This window comes from Lycium barbarum, chromosome 10 (genome assembly GCF_019175385.1).
Source record: "Lycium barbarum isolate Lr01 chromosome 10, ASM1917538v2, whole genome shotgun sequence".
NCBI lineage: Eukaryota > Viridiplantae > Streptophyta > Magnoliopsida > Solanales > Solanaceae > Lycium > Lycium barbarum.
This window is the reverse complement of record NC_083346.1, coordinates 73,197,561-73,219,068: the sequence shown is the minus strand read 5'-3', so window position 1 is coordinate 73,219,068 and position 21,508 is coordinate 73,197,561.

Below are 21,508 nucleotides of genomic sequence, written 5' to 3'. Positions count from 1 at the left end.
CCTGTGGTAGAAACTACAAAAGTCCGGAGAAGCATGCTAACTCACTGGTCAAACGCCATTTAAGATGTGACCGTTACAGAAGACCCCAAGTTTCCTCCAGCCTTTAATAGGCTTTATTATCCGTTATTACCTTTTTCATTAATATTAGTAATGAAGAGGGCATGATTTGTGGATTATGCACCCTAAAGCTCTAGTATAAATAAAGGCTCTCATTCTATTGTACGAGATCTGAAATCATATAGCAATGCAAGACATTTACTTTGTTCTCTATATTCTTTTATTTCAAAATCATAGTGTTCTTCAAGGCTAAGTGTTCATTCGGAGTTATCTTCATCGAAGGATTCCCTCCGAGCTCATATGGCCCATGCTTATTTTACTATTTTCTTGCCTTATATTTACTTGATTTCACTGTCAATTGTTAGTTAATTATTCTTATCTATAATAAATCAATTCACGTATCCTTTAACCCACTAATAAATTCAACTGTACCTTTTTTGGGGTAAACGGTTTGGCTCCCACCGTGGGACTAAGGATAATAGTGTTATTGTTGTGTTGCTCTAATTTCTATACTAATCATTCGTAAATTAGTGAAATCAGATCAAGTTTATGAGAAAGGACTTGGATATCAATGGATAGAGGTTGATTTTATAATACGTTATCAACATTGATTTTATAATATATTATCAGCACGAATGTTCTGCCCTTAAGGATTATGGTATTGTGGCAAATCAGGTCAAAAGCTCGGTTATGCAGTCTGCCACTACAAATGATTTAATGTGGCTTCCAGACTTTTTGCATGACGGTATGTTATCTGTTTATTAAGTCAGTACAAACTAGTACTACCTGCTAGTATGTCACAGGGTCTTCTTCAACACGTTTATGTAATATTATTCTGAAAAATATTTCTAACTACTGATATTGCTCGAGGTATACTAACGCCTACACATGACGATGACTATGATATAAGATGATGGTTGAGTGCCAAAATCAGGAGGTGTGTTACTGTCTTTAATTAATTCGTTACATCTTCTTGCTGCTTTCCTATCACCTAAGGTGCTTGGATTATCTAGACCCGTCTCCGTTTGTTGTGCATAATCAATATTACTGGTTCATGTTAGGAGGCCAAATATTTTTCTCCATATGAAAAATAATTTCTTTTTAAATTTAATAAGGAAAAATGCTACTTTCTTGAACAACTCATTTTACGAAGCGCAATATCTAATTTTCGTAAACATTATAGCACAAGTCTGATAAATGTCTTTGGGAATTGGATACAATCTTTATTCATTCATACATGCATTACCTGTTAATTCACATAAGTGGACACTCCTAATGTTTGGACTTCATTCTACCTTTAAATTGCATATTGCAAATCCTTTTAGTGAACGTATGATGACGTAGATGACTTTTTGTTCGATTATGACTTGGTCATGTTCAAGAAGTTGCACACAGAAATTTGGGCAATTAGTTGATAGCCCCATATGTGGACTGCCCTTCGAACAAACATATCTTGATTTTATTTTTCTGATGTGTGCCCTTTGAACTAGTTTAACACTTTCCATCTGCTATTTCATTTGACTCATTATCTCAGCTTGAATTGATTTTGAGAAACAAAAATTGCACCTGATGTGTCTATTTTGACTAAAAGTGTAAAATTAGCTCATAAACATACAAGTCACCATTCCGCTCTAATTGCCTGTGGAGATTTAGACAGTAGTGCAATTAAGGGTATTCATATTGTTATCTCCACATTAATCGATATTGTTATCTTTTTAGCTTTACTATTTAATCTCCAATTTTGCTAGAAGACTAGCTACGAGTCCATGAATTTTAATATTGACATTCTTTTTATGATCCAGTACTTAAAACTCTAATTGATTTACAGAAAAAACATATTCGACTTGTTGTATTTCATGTCTTGTTGAAATTTAATTCGCTGCTTTCTATAATCACAAAGTAGTAATTTTTCTAAGGTTTGAGGACGAATCCTATTAATTCTGACCTATTATGCCATTGGGTAAGGGTAAGACTGTAGGAAATCAATCCGTAATCTGTATTGATGTATGAAAGTCATTATATACAAATTAGGTATCTAACTATCAGCATAATACTAGGCTAAATTATAGGACCTAATTACTATACATAAGGAAGAGATCATGCCTAATATACAGTTGCTAATTATGAAAAGATTATCCTAATATTTACAATATTTACGTAGACTATTACATAGTCTATCACACCCCCGCAGTCGAAGCGGGAGGTTGTCGTACGCTTAGACTGTCCCTGAAATCATCAAGGAGCACGCGCGGAAGACTTTTAGTGAAGATGTCTGCGATCTGGTAACGGGACAGGACGTGAAGAACACGGACTTCTCCAAGGGAAACTTTGTCACGTACGAAATGTATGTCCATCTCAATATGTTTAGTGCGTTGGTGCTGAACTGGGTTACCTGATAGGTATATGGCACTAACATTATCACAATAAACCAATGTAGCTGTCCGGATGGGACAACAGAGTTCCAACAGGAGGTTGCGAAGCCAACAGGACTCAGAGACGACATTAGCGACGCCATAGTATTCGGCCTCGGCACTCGACTTAGACAGAGTAGGTTGCCGTTTGGATGACCATGAGAGGAGATTATCGCCAAGGAAAACACAGTAACCGAATGTGGATCGGCGAGTGTCCGGACAACCACCCCAATCAGCATCTGTATAAGAAACAAGAGAGGCAATGGAGGATTTGTACAGATGGAGACCAAACTCAATAGTACCTTAAAGGTATCGGATTATGCGTTTAAGAGCATGCATATGTGAAACCTTTGGATCATGTATGTGAAGGCATACTTGTTGAACCGCATAGGAGATGTCTGGTCTTGTGAATGTAAGGTACTGCAACGCGCCGACCAACTTACGATATTGAGTTGGATCATCGCAAGAAGGCCCGGCCATGGCACCAAGTTTGGCTTTGGTGTCGACCGGTGTCTGACTCGGCTTACAGGCAGTCATGCCCGCACGCTCTATAATATCTGCTGCATAATTTTTTTGAGAGAGAAACATGCCGTGTGAAGTCCGGGTAACAGCAATACCCAGAAAATAGCTTAAAGGGCCCAGATCCTTCATAGCAAATTCGGCACTAAGCAGAGACATGATGGATTTTCTGAGGGCATCTGAGGAAGCTGTGAGAATAATATCATCAACATATAGAAGAATGTAAGCAATGTCAGAACCTCGACAATAAATAAAGAGAGAGTGATCAGATCGGCTATGTGAAAAACCAATAGTAGAGACATAGTCTGCAAAGCGTTGGAACCATGCACGGGGAGCTTGCTTAAGTCCGTACAGCGATTTCTTTAAGAGACAGACATGATGGGGATGCTTTGGATCCTTAAACCCAATAGGCTGATGCATATAAACAGTCTCATTAAGATTACCGTGTAAGAAAGCATTCTTGGCGTCCAACTGATGAATGGGCCAAGAGTGTGCAAGTGCAATGCTCAAGACAGCGCGAATAGTAGCCGGTTTGACAATCGGACTGAAAGTCTCGTCGCAGTCAACTCCAACCTGTTGAGACCTGCCATCACAGACAAGACGGGCTTTGTGCCTCTCAAAAGAACCATCAGATTTCTTTTTATGACGAAAAATCCACATAGAACGAATAAGATTCACATCAATGGGACGGGGAACCAACTCCCACGTCTTATTTTTAATTAGAGCATTATATTCATCAACCATGGAAGCTTTCCAATTGTGGTCATTTAAAGCACTTATAGGATTTCACGGGATAGGCGAGATGGTGGAAGTGTTTAAGTTGAACGGTTGTTTGGGCTTGAAAATCTCATGTTGGCTTCTAGTGACCATGCGGGTGGGTTGCTGGGCAGGCACGGGTGGGGAAGTGGGGAGGGGCTGCTGTGCAGTGGCCGTGCGGTTGAACTGTTGGGCAGTGGAGGGGAGGGGCAGCTGGGCAGTGGGGGGGTCGGGATGAATCGAGGGAATGACGGGTGGAGTAGGCTGCGACAGAAAATGCAGGGTGTATGGAGAAATCCCATGGTCCAAAAAATTCATAAGAAGTTGGGGCTGGTGAGTGCAACTTTGAGAAGGGAAATTAAGTTTCCTCAAAGATGACATGCCTTGTTATGATGATTTTGTTGGTGGATAAATCATAACATTTATAGCCTCTATAATTCAACGGATAGCCCAAAAATACACACGGGGTGAATCTTGCTTGCAACTTATGAATAGTTGTAGATGGGAAGAGTGGATAGCATAGACACCCAAAAACCCGGAGATGAGAATAGGAGGGGGTTCGTTGGTAGAGAACTTGTGTTGGTGATTTATACCCAAGGACCTTGGTGGGAAGTACATTAAGGAGGTATGTGGCCATTTGGAGAGCATGATGCCAAAAGGAGGGGGGCATGGAGGAGTGGACAAGAAGAGTGCGCACAATGTTGTTAATGGATTTAATTTTTCTTTCCGCTTTTCCATTTTGAGGAGAGGTATGGGGGCAAGAAAATCTGAAATTTAAACCATTGGAGGCGCAAAAAGATTGAAAATGCCCATTGGCGAACTCCCGCCCATTATCACATTGAATGTTTTTGATGTCTCTTTCGAATTGAGTCCGTATTAATGCCTTAAAAGATAGAAAAGTAGAATAAACTTGGGACTTGTTAGAGATCGCAAAAGTCCAAACAAAATTACTATAATCATCAAGAAAGAAAACATAATAGCGGTGCCCATTAGAACTCAAAACAGGAGATGTCCATAAATCACTATGAATGATATCAAATGGCATAGTAGTAAATGACAATGAATCATAAAATGGAAATTTAACGTGTTTCCCCAAAGGATAAGAGGTACAAAAAGAAGTTCGGGCCCTATTACATTCAATTAAGGCATTACTACGAAGAGAACTAAGGATAGCATTTCCCGGATGGCCGAGTCGGGAATGCCACAAGCTAGGTGATGCGGCCATGAAGGTTGATGGTGGAGTGGTCCGTTTTGTGGCAGTGATAGGATACAATTCCCCGGTTCTCTCACATCTCATTAGGCGGCTCCCTGTCGGTAAATCCTTCACAAAAAACCCAAGAGGATCAAACTCAACAGAAACATTATTGTCCTTAGTGAATTTACGTACGGAAATAAGGTTTTTGATGAGTTTTGGAGCATGCAAGACATTTTGGAGACGTAATTGGGGATTAGGTAGGGGTAGGGATGTATGACCATAGCCTCGAATTGGAATAGTGCTACCATTACCAACAATGATTCCAAAATTATTGCTCAAATTAAAATAAGACGTGAGAGTACCTGAGTTGGCAGTCATGTGGGAAGTCGCTCCGGTGTCCATGTACCAATTATCATCCGGTTGATGCATGGACAGAGTGTGCATGGCTGCCTCCACGTCTGTTGGAGTGTACCCAGAATAGGACGGACTATGCATGGAATAGGCCTGCTGAGGCCGTGGACCTGCACCTAGAATGCCGCTACCGGGCCGTGGCGTCGTGGGACGCTACTTCCACGGCCTTGTTGGATACGGGCAGGGGGGTAGTGGCCACTGCTGTGGCGGCTCGGCAGGCCAGTAGTAGCCCCCTGCCGGTGGCTGTCCCGTCGGCCACTGGCCATGGCTGGTCTGTCTGCCGCGACCGGATTTCCCGCGGTTGTTGTTGTTGTTCCCCTTTCCCTTGTTCCTGTTGGAATTCCTGCCACGATTATTATCACGACGGTTAGTTGAATTATTAGTGCCGCCAGGTGGTGGGGAGGGAGTATCATTGTCAACAAGTAGAGCCGCGGGACTAGAATCGCGGGCACGTTCCTTGGCTGCGGCGTCTTCGAGCTTGAGTCTGGAGCACACTTCAGAGAAAGAGGGTAGCACATCCTTCTGTTGGATGGTGGTGACAAAGTGTGCATATGTCTCTGGTAAGCCTGCAAGGAGGCGCAAGACCAGACGTTGGTCGGACACCGGCGACCCCACGTTGGCAAGCTGATCCGCGAGGGACTTTAGCCTATTATAATAGGCCATAACCGAGCCGAAGTCTGCCATTTTTGTGGTGGTGAATTCAATTTCAAGGTACGCTACCCTTGAGTGCTTGTCATTTTGGAAAATTTGAGCAACTCAATTCCAAGCCTTCTCCGCAACATCATTCGCCACGAGAATAAAGGTAAGAATATCATGGGATACAGTGGTGTATATCCATTGAAGGACCACCGCATCTAGCCGTTTCCAGAGCGGAAGATTAGCCGCCTTCGTTGCGTTGTACGCGGTGAGTTCAGTGGTGTCAGTTGGTGGTATGATGTGCTCAAGTACGGAGTGGACGCGGGCTAGAACTTTGAATAGTGTCGCCCATTCGTGATAATGGCCGGTTTCCATGTCTAGAGTGATTGGTATTAAAGATTTCACATTCGTGACGGTTAAAGCAGAATGGAAATTTTTGTTGTCAGCCATTGAAGAGAGAAGAGGGAGGAGGAAGGGAAGGCGGCTACTGCTAGGGTTAGGAGAGAGGGAAGTGGACGGCTAGGTTTAGGAGGTGAGGAAGGAAACCTAGTCTGATACCATGTAGGAAATCAATCTGTAATCTGTATTGATGTATGAAAGTCATTATTTACAAAGTAGGTATCTAACTATCAGCATAATACTAGGCTAAATTACAGGACCTAATTACTATACATAAGAAAGAGATCATGCCTAATATACAGTTGCTAATTATGAAAAGATTATCCTAATATTTACAATATTTACGTAGAATATTACATAGTCTATCAAAGACGGTGGATTCAAGTCCTATTACACTAAAAGGGAAAGACATCGGGTTAGAGTCTGGATGCATACCATGTTGGGTCTAGTTATGGCTAGCGAAAAAGAGATTAGTTTATGAATATCCAAAATTTTATTGTTAACATTCTGGTTCTCATCCATACCATAGCAAACACTATCGCGAGGCAAAGTTGGTCAAGAGATTGGTTATGAAATTTTCCACTACGTACAATTTACTTTGGAACTCCAAGTTCTAACCACAGAGGTATTTAATTTTCTTTTAACTTGTTCCTTATATACTATGTTGGATTTTTTCTCCGTGATCTTTGTTTGGCTTCGTGATACCTTGTTACTGTTGAAAAAGTAATTAAAATTTCTCAAAAAGAAGTACTCATATTCTTGTCTAGGTTCATTCTACTTCTTAAGGGGTCTTTACTATATTTTATAATTTCAATAATTCCAATATTTCTTTTGGATTAGTAATAGACCCTTTTGCTCATTATAAGCATTGACTCTTCGGTTTTGTCATTAATCGTATTGGCATTAATTTTCTACACCATTGGAGTTTTCATAGCATTGATATTTTCTTTTATTAGTGCAACTGAATAACATTATTATGGTTGTCTACCAGAATGTTACTAAGAGGTCTTTCTATACCCATTTGTCCAGATCCTCTATTTATATATAGTCTATCACTTTATACTATATATATATATATATATATATATATATATATATAGTGCTGACAGATATACTAGAAGTAGCGAACTCAAAAAGAGACTTGAAGGAAAAATCACACATTTTTTAATACAAATTGTGAAATGATGATGCGCCTTCTCGAAAAATTATAAAGGCGCGAAAAAGGTGGCAAGTTCACAGCACCGGATCAAGAAGAAAGTTACTCTGCAAATCGGGTTCTACTTTCGTTACTAATTTCTTTAATTATCTATCCTTCATGGTTTATGAAATCAATATTTAAACATAATAGGATAGATTGATCTCGTAGTATATACGTTGTGTCTTATATGCATAATGTGATTAGGACAAACTATAGCTATTATGGTAGTTAATTCTTTTACCAAATGAAATTGGTTTATTGAGTTACACCCCTCGTCTTCGTAGTAGTAGAACCTATGGTTTTCTAGCCGGGTATGCCCTTGGAATAGAGACCCGAGCCCGAGTTGGAGATAGGAAGTGCCTTACCCCGTGTACAAGAGCACCAGTATGCGTTCCGGGTAATTTACAGAGTTAGAAGTTAAGCGAATCAAGTCGACGCGATCGGAACTGAACTAGAAAACCTGCAGGACACCAGTCATCGTTGACGGGTCGTCAACATGTTCGACGGACCGTTGACGTGTGGCGTCGATAGGATTCCACAGCCATGCATCTGCAGGCGCAGGTCAATGGGCAAGTCAACGGACCGTCGACACGTCGACGGGCCGTCGACCCGCTCGTCAAACCGGACCGCTGTAGCCTTTTTGGCTTCCAAGTATAAAAATGTGGGTCACGTCGACGGTCCGTCGACTTGCCCGTCGAACCGGACCGCTGTAGCCTTTTTGGCTTCCAAGTATAAAAATGTGGGTCACGACTTCATTTCATATTTTTCTCCTTCCAAAAATCAGAAAACCCTAATACATTCTCTCCCAATATTTTCCATCATATTAGTGAGGATTTGACAAGACCCGAACCCCGTAAACCCGAGATGGTGAAGAAGAAGGTTATTTCTAGGGTTTCTTCAAGTTTTGCAGTTTAGGGAGTTGAGGTTGAAGTGATTCTTGGGATTCTTGACCCCTCAAGGTATGTAAATGATTTCTACCCTTGTATTTAAGTTGAGTATCAAGAGTTTTAGTGATCCTAAGGAAAGAGGGGTTAGTTGTGAAAGTGGTAAGTTGATGAAAGACAAAATAGTGACTTAGAGTTGTTTTAAGAGATGATTTGGGGATGGATTGGAATATATTTTGATATATAAGTGTTGTTATTGTTGTCATGGTTGGTATTAAGTGAATGAGAAGTTGAAGGGTTGTTAAGCTATGAGGGAAATGGTGCCCATGATTCGTTAAGCTCTCTATGTATCTAAAGGAGGTTAGTAAGTGAAGTACATAGTCTAATGAAGGTTTATGTTAATTTAATTGTACATTTACCAGTCGAGAAGTAGGAGTTGGTCAATTTGATATACGTCAAGGTATGTTAAGGCTATCCTTTCCTTCTTTGGGCATGATCCTATGATGTGATCCAACAAGCGAGTAAGCGAGATTTCATATTACTATACTCTTAGAAGTATTAGGAGTATTTCAGTCTTTGATGTTCATGTAACCCTTTATGATTATTCCTTCTGTTCATGGGTTCAGTTTTATGTCTACAGTTATTCATACATTACATTCATTTATATATATATATATATATGTATGTTGACCTGTGACCAGAAGGCGTTATATACATAAGTATTATATGTATATGGGGTATGGAAAGGAGCAGGCGTTATATACGCATTACCACCTGATCAGCTGGTGCACTATGATGACGATATGAGAATCAGGCTGCAAGTATCGCAGCAATATATATGATGATGGCTGTAGAGAGGCCGATATGATATGAGAAAAAGGACAGGCGTTATATACACACTTATATACATATGTATGACCTTCGTTAATAGGCATGAGCATGCATATTATGCACCCACATAGGCATTGTCAGTTATACAGGTTTGCGCAGATTCAGGTAGATACTAGTTCATACAAGTACATGCATTCAGTTATTTCAGCTTATGAGTTCAGATCTTATCCATGATTCTCATGTGTTTACATATATATGATGTTGCTCTTATGCTTTACATGCTCAGTACATTATCCGTACTGACTCCCCGTTGCTCGGGGGGCTGCGTTCATGCCCGCAGGTACAGGGAGACAGACAGGTGGTCCAACTCAGTAGGACCTCTAGATCTAGCAGTGGTCGGTACGCTCCATTCGATCCGGAGCTACAGTCAGTTTTGGTATGCCCCTTTTGAGATGTGTATGCATATGGGTATGACGGGGCCCTGTCCCTTCCTTTCTACAGCTTTCGTTCTAGTAGAGGTCTGTAGACAGTTGTAGGTATTAGTCAGATGACGTAGCCTTGTCGGCTCTATTCTTTTGTGTACAGTATATGTAGCAGCCTAGCTGGCTGCACTGTTCTTCCGCATGTTATGTATATATGTACGCAGATTGTACTGAGTTCTGATGTTTCCTTTTTATGAGATTAGTTTGTGCCATTCATGGGCCTTTGATGTTCAATATGTTTCAGATAAGTATTTAGGGGTGTTTGGTCGCTGAGGCCAGGCTCCCGTCACAGCTCATCGGGTTGGGTTGTGACATATTGATACACCATTAGGTAGTATATATGCATGAAAATACATGGAATTTTATTTTCAAGGTGGTAAGACATGGATTAGACTTACATTAATACTTGAAAACATTCTTGAGATCATGAAAAAATGTTTTATATTTTTGTCTCACGAAAGATTTATTTCTTTAAAATTTTATCGTTGGGACTAACGTTTTCTTAATTAAAAGATACGTTCAGTAATATGACACTTCAGGATGTAAGTATATCTGGTGTCGTCAAGGAATCAAATTATCTAGTTAGCGAATAAAGAAAAGGAATTTGGGCCCTATGTTTTGATTCCAAACCAATGATACAAACAAAATCCATGGGAATATTTTAACAAGTATTGTTCACATATAAAGGTTGTAGCCCAATCACCATAAGAGCGCTAGTTAAGGTGATGACTCAAAGATAAAGTAGTAACAAAATCAGGCTCTACTTTCTTAACTTCTCTTATTTATGAGTTTCTAATTTTTGTGGAGCGTGTTTCATAAATATTGGGATAGATAACCAACTTTGTGACGATCTTGAAATGCATGCTAAATTTAGAAATAAGATATTTGACATGTTTATAGTTGTCACACCCTAATGCCCCTAGGGTGTGATGGGCACCCGACCCCATATCCGGAGCCGAGCGAACCAACAGATTCTTATTACGCACATAATTTCTTCGGACTCTGAAAATCAATTAAAAGTAAAATACATATTAAGCTTTTGAAATCTTTCTTTTATCGTTCTCAAAATTTAACAAAATCTGTAATTATACAAAATTCATTACATAACACAGATCAACATATCGGCCGATGGAGCCGCTTACAGACTGACAACCAATACCCACAACGCTGTCTGCAAAGTCTCTGACTCGGCAACGCTCCAGAGACAAGTGGAGCTCGCCAATCCTGCTGAAACATCTTCTGACAAATCTTCTATTCGTCTGTAGGTACCTGCGTGGCATGAAACGCAGCCCTCGAAGAAAAGGGGTCAGTACGGAATATGTACTGAGTATGTAAGGCATAAGATACAGAAAACGGAATCATAATTGAAACAAACAGTACAAAAGGTACGTACATTACCTAGAACACCAAATACTTAATTTCCAATCGCAAATCATGTATCAGAAGAAGTGCAAACCCAAAATACCAAAGCACTAGAATGTCAAGATGCTTGTTTCTCTTTCCAGACACAAAACATAGATGCCAATGTCATACGTAATATAATAATGCCGCGGAACGTACGGCCCGATCCATACATATATACATATCTCGCTGCGGAACGTGCAGCCCGATCCATATAACATATCACGTGTGCAAATAACGTGTCCCGACCCTCGAGTGAGGGACTCGGTGAATGGAATCATGTATGTCAACATCGTATATCACATATGCATAACGTGTCCCGACCCTCGAGCGAGGGACTCGGTAAATAAAATCATGTATGTAACATCAAATATCATGTATGCATGTCGTGATTCCTCTTAAGCCTAACATAACATGATCTCCCCCCCTCCCCCCCTTTAAGGGGCTCCCTATATGCCAACAACCCTTTTGTGAAGTCTTCGTTCACACCTTCCTCCTTGTCTTCCTTTCCGACTCTATGCATAACATATCGAAACTTCTCATCTTAAGTTTCCTTTCACTTCTTGTCGACATTATCATTCTTATCAGTATTTCCATATCCTTCCATCCCCACTTATTGAAATTAGTTCTCGAATCTTACACACTCCTCTCTTGTTCCATATTACCGTACTCTATCCTTTTCCCATGTCTGCCTTTGAATCTTTATCAAATTAGTCTCGTACCTTGCCGGAAGTTTCTCTCAGGGGTTTCACTCACCGAGGTTTTCTTGCCTTTCACCTTTTTTTCCGACATTTTGATCTCCTTATTTCCCATTTACTTACTCACTTCTTTTTCAAATATCATACTATTAAGACTTTTCTATCCTTAACCCGTAGTGAAAATAGCGACTTATCTTATAACACTTGCACCATTTATTTTCTTACTACCACTCATGTTTCGATATCCTTTACTCGATTAAGGCCTTCTTTACCGTAGCGCCGGTCGTTGGAACACACGTGTCCACTGATACAATCACAGATGAGATCCATATCCATATATATATATATATATATACATATAATTAATATCAACTAACCCACAAAATACTTCCAAACGCTATTCAAGCCTATCTAAATTCCAAAGCCGTGACGTACTTTCTGTCTCTTCTCTAGTCTAACCTATCGCGTGCTATGTGGCCTTTTATGGTCTCCAACCATCCCGTATATTCTAATTTCACTCAGGCTATTCTAGCTTTCCATTCGTCTCTTATGTCGGAATATATAGAATTTCCTGCACACTTCCCAGGGGGGTCACCCATCCTCCCACCTTGGCACGCTTAACCTCGAAACTTTGGTGGGATTCGGTGCCTTAATGCTGATATAATCGCGTCCGCTTCCTCGTATGACCTTTATTACATAATCTGGAGCAAGTCAAAGTTTTACAGATTCCGAGGCATGTTCGTAACACGTCCTTTCTTTTACAATTACCATTTTACCCTTTTTGATCCTCAATAGTCACCTTTACAAATTCTTATCATTCGAAATCTGTACGCAGCAAATACCAACAATACCTTACAGAGCATATGGGTATATATCACATTCTAGCCATCCAGAACTTTCTGTCTCAGGTAACAGAACAAATATATCCAGACTTGCCCTTGTGACCTTTCCATATCGTCACTTACCTTTTTCCGTCGTATGTAAGGCTCACAGAAAGAGTTTCATTTTTTCCTATGACTTGGCTCTATCGCACCATCTATGACAGAATGAAGGTCAACAACCCCTAGATGCCCCGTAGCCTCCTGTTTATAAATGTGGCGCGCTTCACACCATAAACAGGACTCTACCGGACACGACTTTGCAGACAACCCCTAGGACAGACCTGCTCTAATACCACTTTGTCACACCCTAATGCCCCTAGGGTGTGATGGGCACTCGACCCCATATCTGGAGCCGAGCGAACCCACAGATTCTTATAACGCACATAATTTCTTCGGACTCTGAAAATCAATTAAAAGTAAAATACATATTAAGCTTTTGAAATCTTTCTTTTATCGTTCTCAAAATTTAACAAAATCTGTAATTATACAAAATTCATTACATAACACAGATCGACATATCAGCCGATGGAGCCGCTTACAGACTGACAACCAATACCCACGACGCTGTCTGCAAAGTCTCTAACATCAACCCAGAAATCAGAACACACATATACTCTGACTCGGCAACGCTCCAGAGGCAAGTGGAGCTCGTCAATCCTGCTGAAACATCTTCTGACAAATCTTCTATTCGTCTGTAGGTACCTGCGTGGCATGAAATGCAGCCCCCGAAGAAAAGGGGTTAGTACGAAATATGTACTGAGTATGTAAGGCATAAGATACAGAAAACAGAATCATAATTGAAACAAACAGTACAAAAGGTACGTACATTGCCTAGAACACCAAATACTTAATTTCCAAACGCAAATCATGTATCAGAAGAAGTACAGACCCAAAATACCAAAGCACTAGAATGTCAAGATGCTTGTTTCTCTTTCCAGACACAAAACATGGATGCCAATGTCATACGTAATATAATAATGTCACGGAACGTACGGCCCGATCCATACATATATACATATCTCGCTGCGAAATGTGCAGCCCGATCCATATAACATATCACATGTGCAAATAACGTGTCCCGACCCTCGAGTGAGGGACTCGGTGAATGGAATCATGTATGTCAACATCGTATATCACATATGCATAACGTGTCCCGGCCCTTGAGCGAGGGACTCGGTAAATAAAATCATGTATGTCACATCAAATATCGTGTATGCATGTAACGTGTCCCGGCCCGCCAGTGAGGGACTCGGTGGATAACATGTCCCGGCCCTTCAGTAAGGGACTCGGTAGAGGGGATCCGGTCTGGATCTGGCGCCATCATCATATAACGTGTCCCGGCCCTCTACTGGTGGGTCTCGGTGAACAATGCAGTGGAGTACGCACGAGAACATAACATGCCCTGGCCCGGGACTCAGTGAACAGACATACAGAGACTTGCACGAGCAGAGTAGTGCGAAACCATATGCACACAAACCAAGACTCGATAGATACATACACTTATTGTCATCAGAAGGCTCAGAAACAAGTTTCGGATCCATCCGACTTAGCAAGAGAAAGTTACGAGCGTTTGAAGTACAGAACGCTCTACAAGTATTTCAGAAGCCATTTTTGAGAAATCGAAGCAGAAGTCATATCATGTAGCTTTTGAATATCATATAGATCAAATCCAATACAACTTTTGGAATCATATTTACGTATCATAATATATCAAAGTCTCGATGGAATCATCAAACGTGCTATCATACTTACAGAATCCTTTCAGAAACATATTTCATGAAAGTTGGGGACATTAAATCTTACAGAACTCTTTAGAAACACAATTCGTTATGCTTATCTCGTTATTCAATCATATAGTGAGCTCGATCATATCAGACATACTAATACCTGAAACGTATCAGAATCATAGACAGACTCGGAAACATATCAAATAGAACTCCAGAAACAAATCTCTTCCGGATATCATATGGATCAAATCAAATATAGCCTTTAGAATCATATGTACATCTCAACATATACTAAAGATTCAATGGAATAGTTAAACGTACTATCATTTGGAAATCAAAATGTTAATCATACCAATTGTCTTTCGAATACCATTTAGAAACATATCAAATGAAACTTCAGACATTAACACATACAAAACTCTCTAGAGACAAACTTAGAATCCAAGAGTGGAATTACCCCAAAGTGCACATCACATCATACCTTATGTGGCTCTAGGACATGCCAAGAAAGAAAGGGTAAGCCTTACATACCTGTGCCACGCCTTACTAGCCACGCTTATTGTCCAAATTCGCTAATCTACATTCAAGAAAATTGACATAATCATCAAACACATTGCCCATATACTTACTTTAGCCTTCCAAATGAATTCACTTATATTTTGCCAAAATTTCGGCAGCACTTCCCCTGTAAATACATCACCCCCGAGAATCTAACTCGGCCAATTTAGCAACAACAAACCCGAGAATGGAACTCGGCCACATTATCAACAACGATACTAACAATCATGCCAACAATATCAACAATCAATTCAAGAATATTTCAAACAATTCACATAATATTCCAAACAACCCCAAACAACCTACTTCTTCACCCAAGACCTTTCAAACTCCACAAGAACATTAATAATCTATACTTCAACAATATTCTTTATTCTTATAATCACAAGAAACCATACTAATATCACATTAACTTCTTTCATAATCCACCAACAATTACAACTTCATTTCAAGTCATTTATTCTTCATTTAACATCCCAAAATCCGCAACGACCGCAACTAACATGTCAAATAAATCAATTCATCATAACTTGCCAAGCCAACCATCACTCGACCACAACAAGTACATGTACATTTTCATGAATTTTCCATCTTTTCTATACCTTACAATAACAAGCAACATACTACATAAAATTTAATTGAATCTCCCCACAACACAACACACACTCACACGGCCAACATGGCATCTACACGGCCCAACATCAATATGCATGATTTCATGTTTTTCATTCACTTCCACAAGCTACAACATACACAAACATTCATAACATATAAAAAGGAGAATTAATCCTTACCTTTTCTCCTTAACTCCTCAACTTAGCTAGGGTGTGCAAACGGTGAAACGAGCGGTTTGTTGACCTCAACAACTATACCACGTTAAAGAGGACCCTTTAATTGGTTGGAATACTAAGAGAAAATATGTTCTTGGACAAGATTTCAAAGGGTTTGTTTTTCTCCCTCTTGGCCGAATGGCCTTCTTTGTTTGCTCTTCATTTTTTTTTCTTGAAGCTTCTTGAGAAATGAAGAGATTTATGGCCCCTTTTCCTTATTTATCACATGATTTTAATTCTTATGGGCTTGGACCATTTTACTTGGGCCATGGCCGGCCACCACCACAATTTGGGCCTCTGTTGTTTTTTTTTTTTCCAAGCCCAATTATTTGTGGCCAATTTTTGTAATTCATGACACAAATTTTCAAAATTCCAATTTTGCCCTTAGCCTCCCCCAATATTTCCGCATCAATATTTTCATGAACAACTTAGGTGCTAAACAAGATCAAGAACATAGCCTTGCTCTTAACTTCCCGCAATTATCTTGAATTATCCGGATGTACAAAATGCGAGATATAACAATAGTGATTTATTAGACCATTATGTAAAGATTATGTGGAGTTCACTTTCAATTTATGGAGGGACATAAATTGGATAGTTCATATTTATACTTGAAAGTGTTTAGTGTGAATTTGATGTCTCTTGAGAGAAGCATAATAAACCTTTACTTTGTGGATTTTGCGTGTTCGACAAAAAGAGATGTACATTAATTGAGTTTGGTGATTTATCTAAACTTGAAATTAAACATTCATATTTCAATATAGTTGAGAATACTTACATTTCTACAAGGATACATTTGTCTCTTATGTTATTGCGATCTAACAGTACCATGAAGTATTTCTTTCTCATCCAAAGAGATTGGAAAATGTGGTAAAGTCAACTTTAAAAGTTGCTTAGAAGATCTAGTCGGTAAACTTTCATAATAAAGGAAAATTGCTTGACATGTATTTAGAGAATGGTGTATATATATCTAGAGAATATTCATGTTCAATTTATGAACTAATGAATTGTGGCAAATTATTAGAGTAAATTATTTGCACTTGTGAATTATTATATTTCGAGATTTATTCTTGCTCTAAATTATGAGGTACCTTTTGCTAAAAAATTGATAAGGAATGACTCGTGCTTAGTGAACAAGGTTGATGCTTCGACATAGATATTGGTGACAAGGTTTTAAAGGATGGTAAAAGTTCTTCCTCATAGAGAATAAATCTCAATTGGTAAGTATTTTGAAAATGATCGAGGCACAATCATATGGCAACAGTATTCTTCTTGTGAAGAAAAGGTGACACTGAAGGTGAAATAAGGGTCACCAATCAAATTTGACGAAAATCTTAGACTTATTGCAACACAACAAAAAGCAATTGCGTATCTACAAAAGAAAGGTGAATCAGTGCAGGCTTGGCTCATGGTAACGCAACATTCAGGGTTTAGGATCAAGAAGAAAGTAGCAGAAGTGGTTCTGATAACAATGAAGCACCAAGTTGCAAAAGATATGTCAAGTTGCCGTTCGCACCAAGTGCTGCACCAAAGTTGATAATTAAGAGGTTCAAAATGCCAGATCTGCCCAAATATGACGGAACCACAGATCCTCAAGAGCGCGTGACGTCGTATACTAGCACCGTGAAGAGCAATGATATGCAACCGGACGAAATTGAAACAGGTTTGTTAAAAAAGTTCGGGGAAACATTATCCAAAGGACAATGAAATGACACATAAGGTGTCAGCAAGAAATGCAAATATATTCAAAGTATCCCAAGAGGACAAAGAACTGTTGGGGGAATTCGTAATAAGATTCCAGAAGGAACGCATGCAGGTGCCTTCAATACCAGATGAATGGGCAACATAAGTTTTTTCTAAGGGTTTAAACCCAAAAAGCTCGAGTGTTTCATTGAAGTTGATGGAAATCTTGCTGGAATTTCCCATGACAACTTGGTCAGATGTTCATAATAGGTTTGAGTCAAAGATTCGCATAGAAGATGATCAGGTAGATATATCGGCATCTTCTACGACTGGAATTAAGGTCAACTAAGATTTGGTCAGAGGCATTCCAGACATCGATTTGAACCACACCGTCAGGACCACCGACTGGCAGGAGGTAGGACCGTCTTTGGAGAAAGTCGCCAGAAAATAACTTAGATGAAGAACAATAATGTCTATGAACACCGGGGACTAGTTGCGTCAAAATAGCGGGAACCACAACAATAAGTACCAGAAGAATATGAACATGGCTCCAGAATGGAGTTAAATGAAGGCACTATGTCTGAAGGAACCATGCTCGAATCCTCATACTTCGTCCTCAGGAAAGATACTGGAGATATCCCAAATTGGCTCCGAAATAAAGAAGAAGAATGGGGACTGCCAAATCAGTCCCTAATACACACACAGAGACACACAGACACACACACACGCACACACACACTCACACACACACACACACACACACATAGGGAACTAGAGTCAAGACGCGGGTAGACCCAGGACGGCCGCAATTATATTGTAATGTATTTTTGTTCATTCCCTATAAACCGTCGTCTATGAAAAGTTATAAACACTTGTGTACATTTAAGGAATGACGATCAAGAGAATCACGTCAAAGCCAATGGGCAAGCTGAGTCGACAAATAAAATGATAGTACAAAATTTAAAGAAAAGACTAGATGCAGTTAAGGGAAAGTGGTGAGAAGTATTGCCCGAAGGCCAATGGGCATATTGAATAACTGCAAAATTTAGCACCGGTGAAACTGCGTTCTCATTAGTGTACGGAGCAGAAGCCTTAATCCCTATGGAAATAGGTGAACCTAGGCTACAAGTTAGCAGGACCGACGAAGAAGATAATTTCGAGGCTATGGAAATTAAGTTAGACTTGGTAGAGGATCATCAGGAGATGGCACTGATCAAAATGTTGGCTAAAAAACAAAGGATAGAAAAATACTAAAGCCGGAGAACGAATCTTAGACGTTTTCAAATGGGGGATTTAGTTCTCCAAAAGGTAATTAATAACACAAAAGATCTGAACGCAGCAAAACTATGTCCAAATCGGGAAGGCCCTTACAGAGTTATAGGCATAACCGGTAAAGGTTCGTACAAGCTGGAAGACAATGACAGAAATACATTGCCCAATAATTGAAATATCAGCCATTTGAAGCGTTATAACTGTTAAAAGAAGGAAGAAATATAATCACAACTCCAAATGCTGGGAATTGCCATAAGAATCCAGATACTGGGGACTGCCGTCAGAAAGGTAAAAGTTAAAAACTTGAACGACTGGGGTTTGTCACGCGAAGAAGATCAGAGAAGAAGAAGAAAGACACCGAACATATGATATCCAAAATTATGTACAAAATCACTAGTTAGCCACATGATTGGCAACACGGTTTATTGATTCATGCCTATCACATTCATTTTCTATGGAAAACTACAAGGAATGAAAAGGCAAATACGTCATACTCTTTTCTTCACATGTGTGTCTCATGATGAATAAGTCTTTAAACAGTGAAAATATGCTTGGTTGTGTAAATCATACCAAAGCTTAAGAGTTGAGAATATTATTCCTACAAAATATATGCCTGAAATGAACAGGAGACGTCCTCTTCATAAGCATAAAATTCAGGCCCTGAATTCTTCAAAAACTAAAGTCGGATTATTCTTGATTAAAATTAAAAAGAGTCAAAACTCTAAAAATATGGTACAATTAAAAACCCAAGAGTCAAAACTCAAAAAAATTTTAGGGTACAACTAAAAAACCTAGAGTCAAAACTCTAAAATTGAAAGTTTTGGGTACACTTAAAAACCCAAGAGTCAAGATTTAAAGATTAACAGTTTTGGGGAAAACTAAGAACCCAAGAAACAAGGTTCAAAGATTAAAAGTTTTGGGGAAAACTAAAAATCTAAGAGTTAAAATTAGAAGGTTAAGAGCTTCGGATGAACATCAAAAACCCAAGGGAAAACTTGCGGTGGTAATAATTTTTTTCGGCCAACTAGTTGTCAACGGTGGAAAAATAGCAGCGGAGTTGTCATTTTGAATCCCTACATTCTGCACTCTTTTTCCCTTCGACCAGTTTTTGCCCCAGAAAAGGGTTTTGTCTGGCAAAGGCTTTTGATGAGGCAGCATTAAGGATATTACATGACTTTTTGGCAAAAGGGAAAAATCTTCCACTTCCCGGTCACATCTCGGTGAGTAACCAGAAAGTGGGGGGACTATCTGTCTACGACAAAATTCGTAGACACCAAGTGAGCGTATCAAAATACGACACGTGGCGATGGTGACAGGTTAGATTGGAGTCAACAAGAAAGAGGCTCTGGGAAATCATACGAAGTTTCAGAGGAGTAATTCGTTGGACTGCTTCCCGGAGGCAGAAATTACAAAAGGCCCGGAGAAGCATGCAAACTCACCTGTCAAACGTCATTCAAGATGTCACCGTTATAGAAGACCAAGTTTCCTCCAACCTTTATTAGGCTTTATTATCCATTATTACCTTGTGCATTAATATTAGTAATGAAGAGGGCATGATTTGTGGATTATGCACCCCAAAGCTCTAGTATAAAGGCTCTCATTCTATTGTAAGGGATCTGAAATCATATAGCAATACAAGATATTTACTTTGTTCTCTATATTCTTTTATTTCGAATTCATAGTGTTCTTCAAGGCTAAATGTTCATTCGGAGTTATCTTCATCAAAGGATTCCCTCCGAGCTCATATGGCCCAGGCGTATTTTACTATCTTCTTGCCTTATATTTACTTGATTTCACTATCAATTGTTATTTACTTATTCTTATCTATAACAAATCAATTCACGTATGCTTTAAACCACTAACAAAATCAACAGTACCTTTTTTGGGTAAACAAAGGCTATTATTATAAGGGGAATGTGTGGTGAATATCCGGTCAATTGTCAAAGAACGGTGCCAAAGGAAAGAGTTTGATTTTCAGTTTCTTCTAAAGAGAAAAAGAGGACCAATACTGTAGGTTGGAATCGAACTGGCAACATTTTGAATCACCTTCGCCCGAGAATGCAGCCTATTGTTACAAGGGTTCAAGATCCCTAATATAGGTATAATGCATATACTTAAACTTACATACATGGTATAATTTTTTGGTGCAAGGTGTTTGACTGATCATCCTTGAAGCACTACGTGTCACAAATCGAAAGGGGAATAGGAGGGAGAGAGCATTTGAGAGGAGGAGGTTTCTATAATAGGGGGAAAGATTAAAAAAAAGGAAAAAGAAACATAAACAAAACGATGGTTAGATACATTACATATATCTTTGGGATGATAGATACATGAGGTGCAACTCTGTGCACCACTTGTAGTATGTCTAGGAAAATATTACTAGCAGAATGGGATGATGACGCCATGAAACTGCCATGTACGTGCATAATAAAGTATAATTCGGATATAAGGTATTATCATAACATAAAACCAACACAATAACACCAAAATTATTTCACTAAGGATAAGTATATATGCACGCATTAATTAGCTACAATTTCCAGTTAGAGAAAGCTCTTGCACGGCATGTGTAGAGCACATCCATTCAGTAAAAAGTCTTGCTGGACTTCAACTTAGCAAATTCAAATTTATGGTTCTTCCACTTAATGAAAGCCTCCGCTTCAGCATTTATGTCTTCCA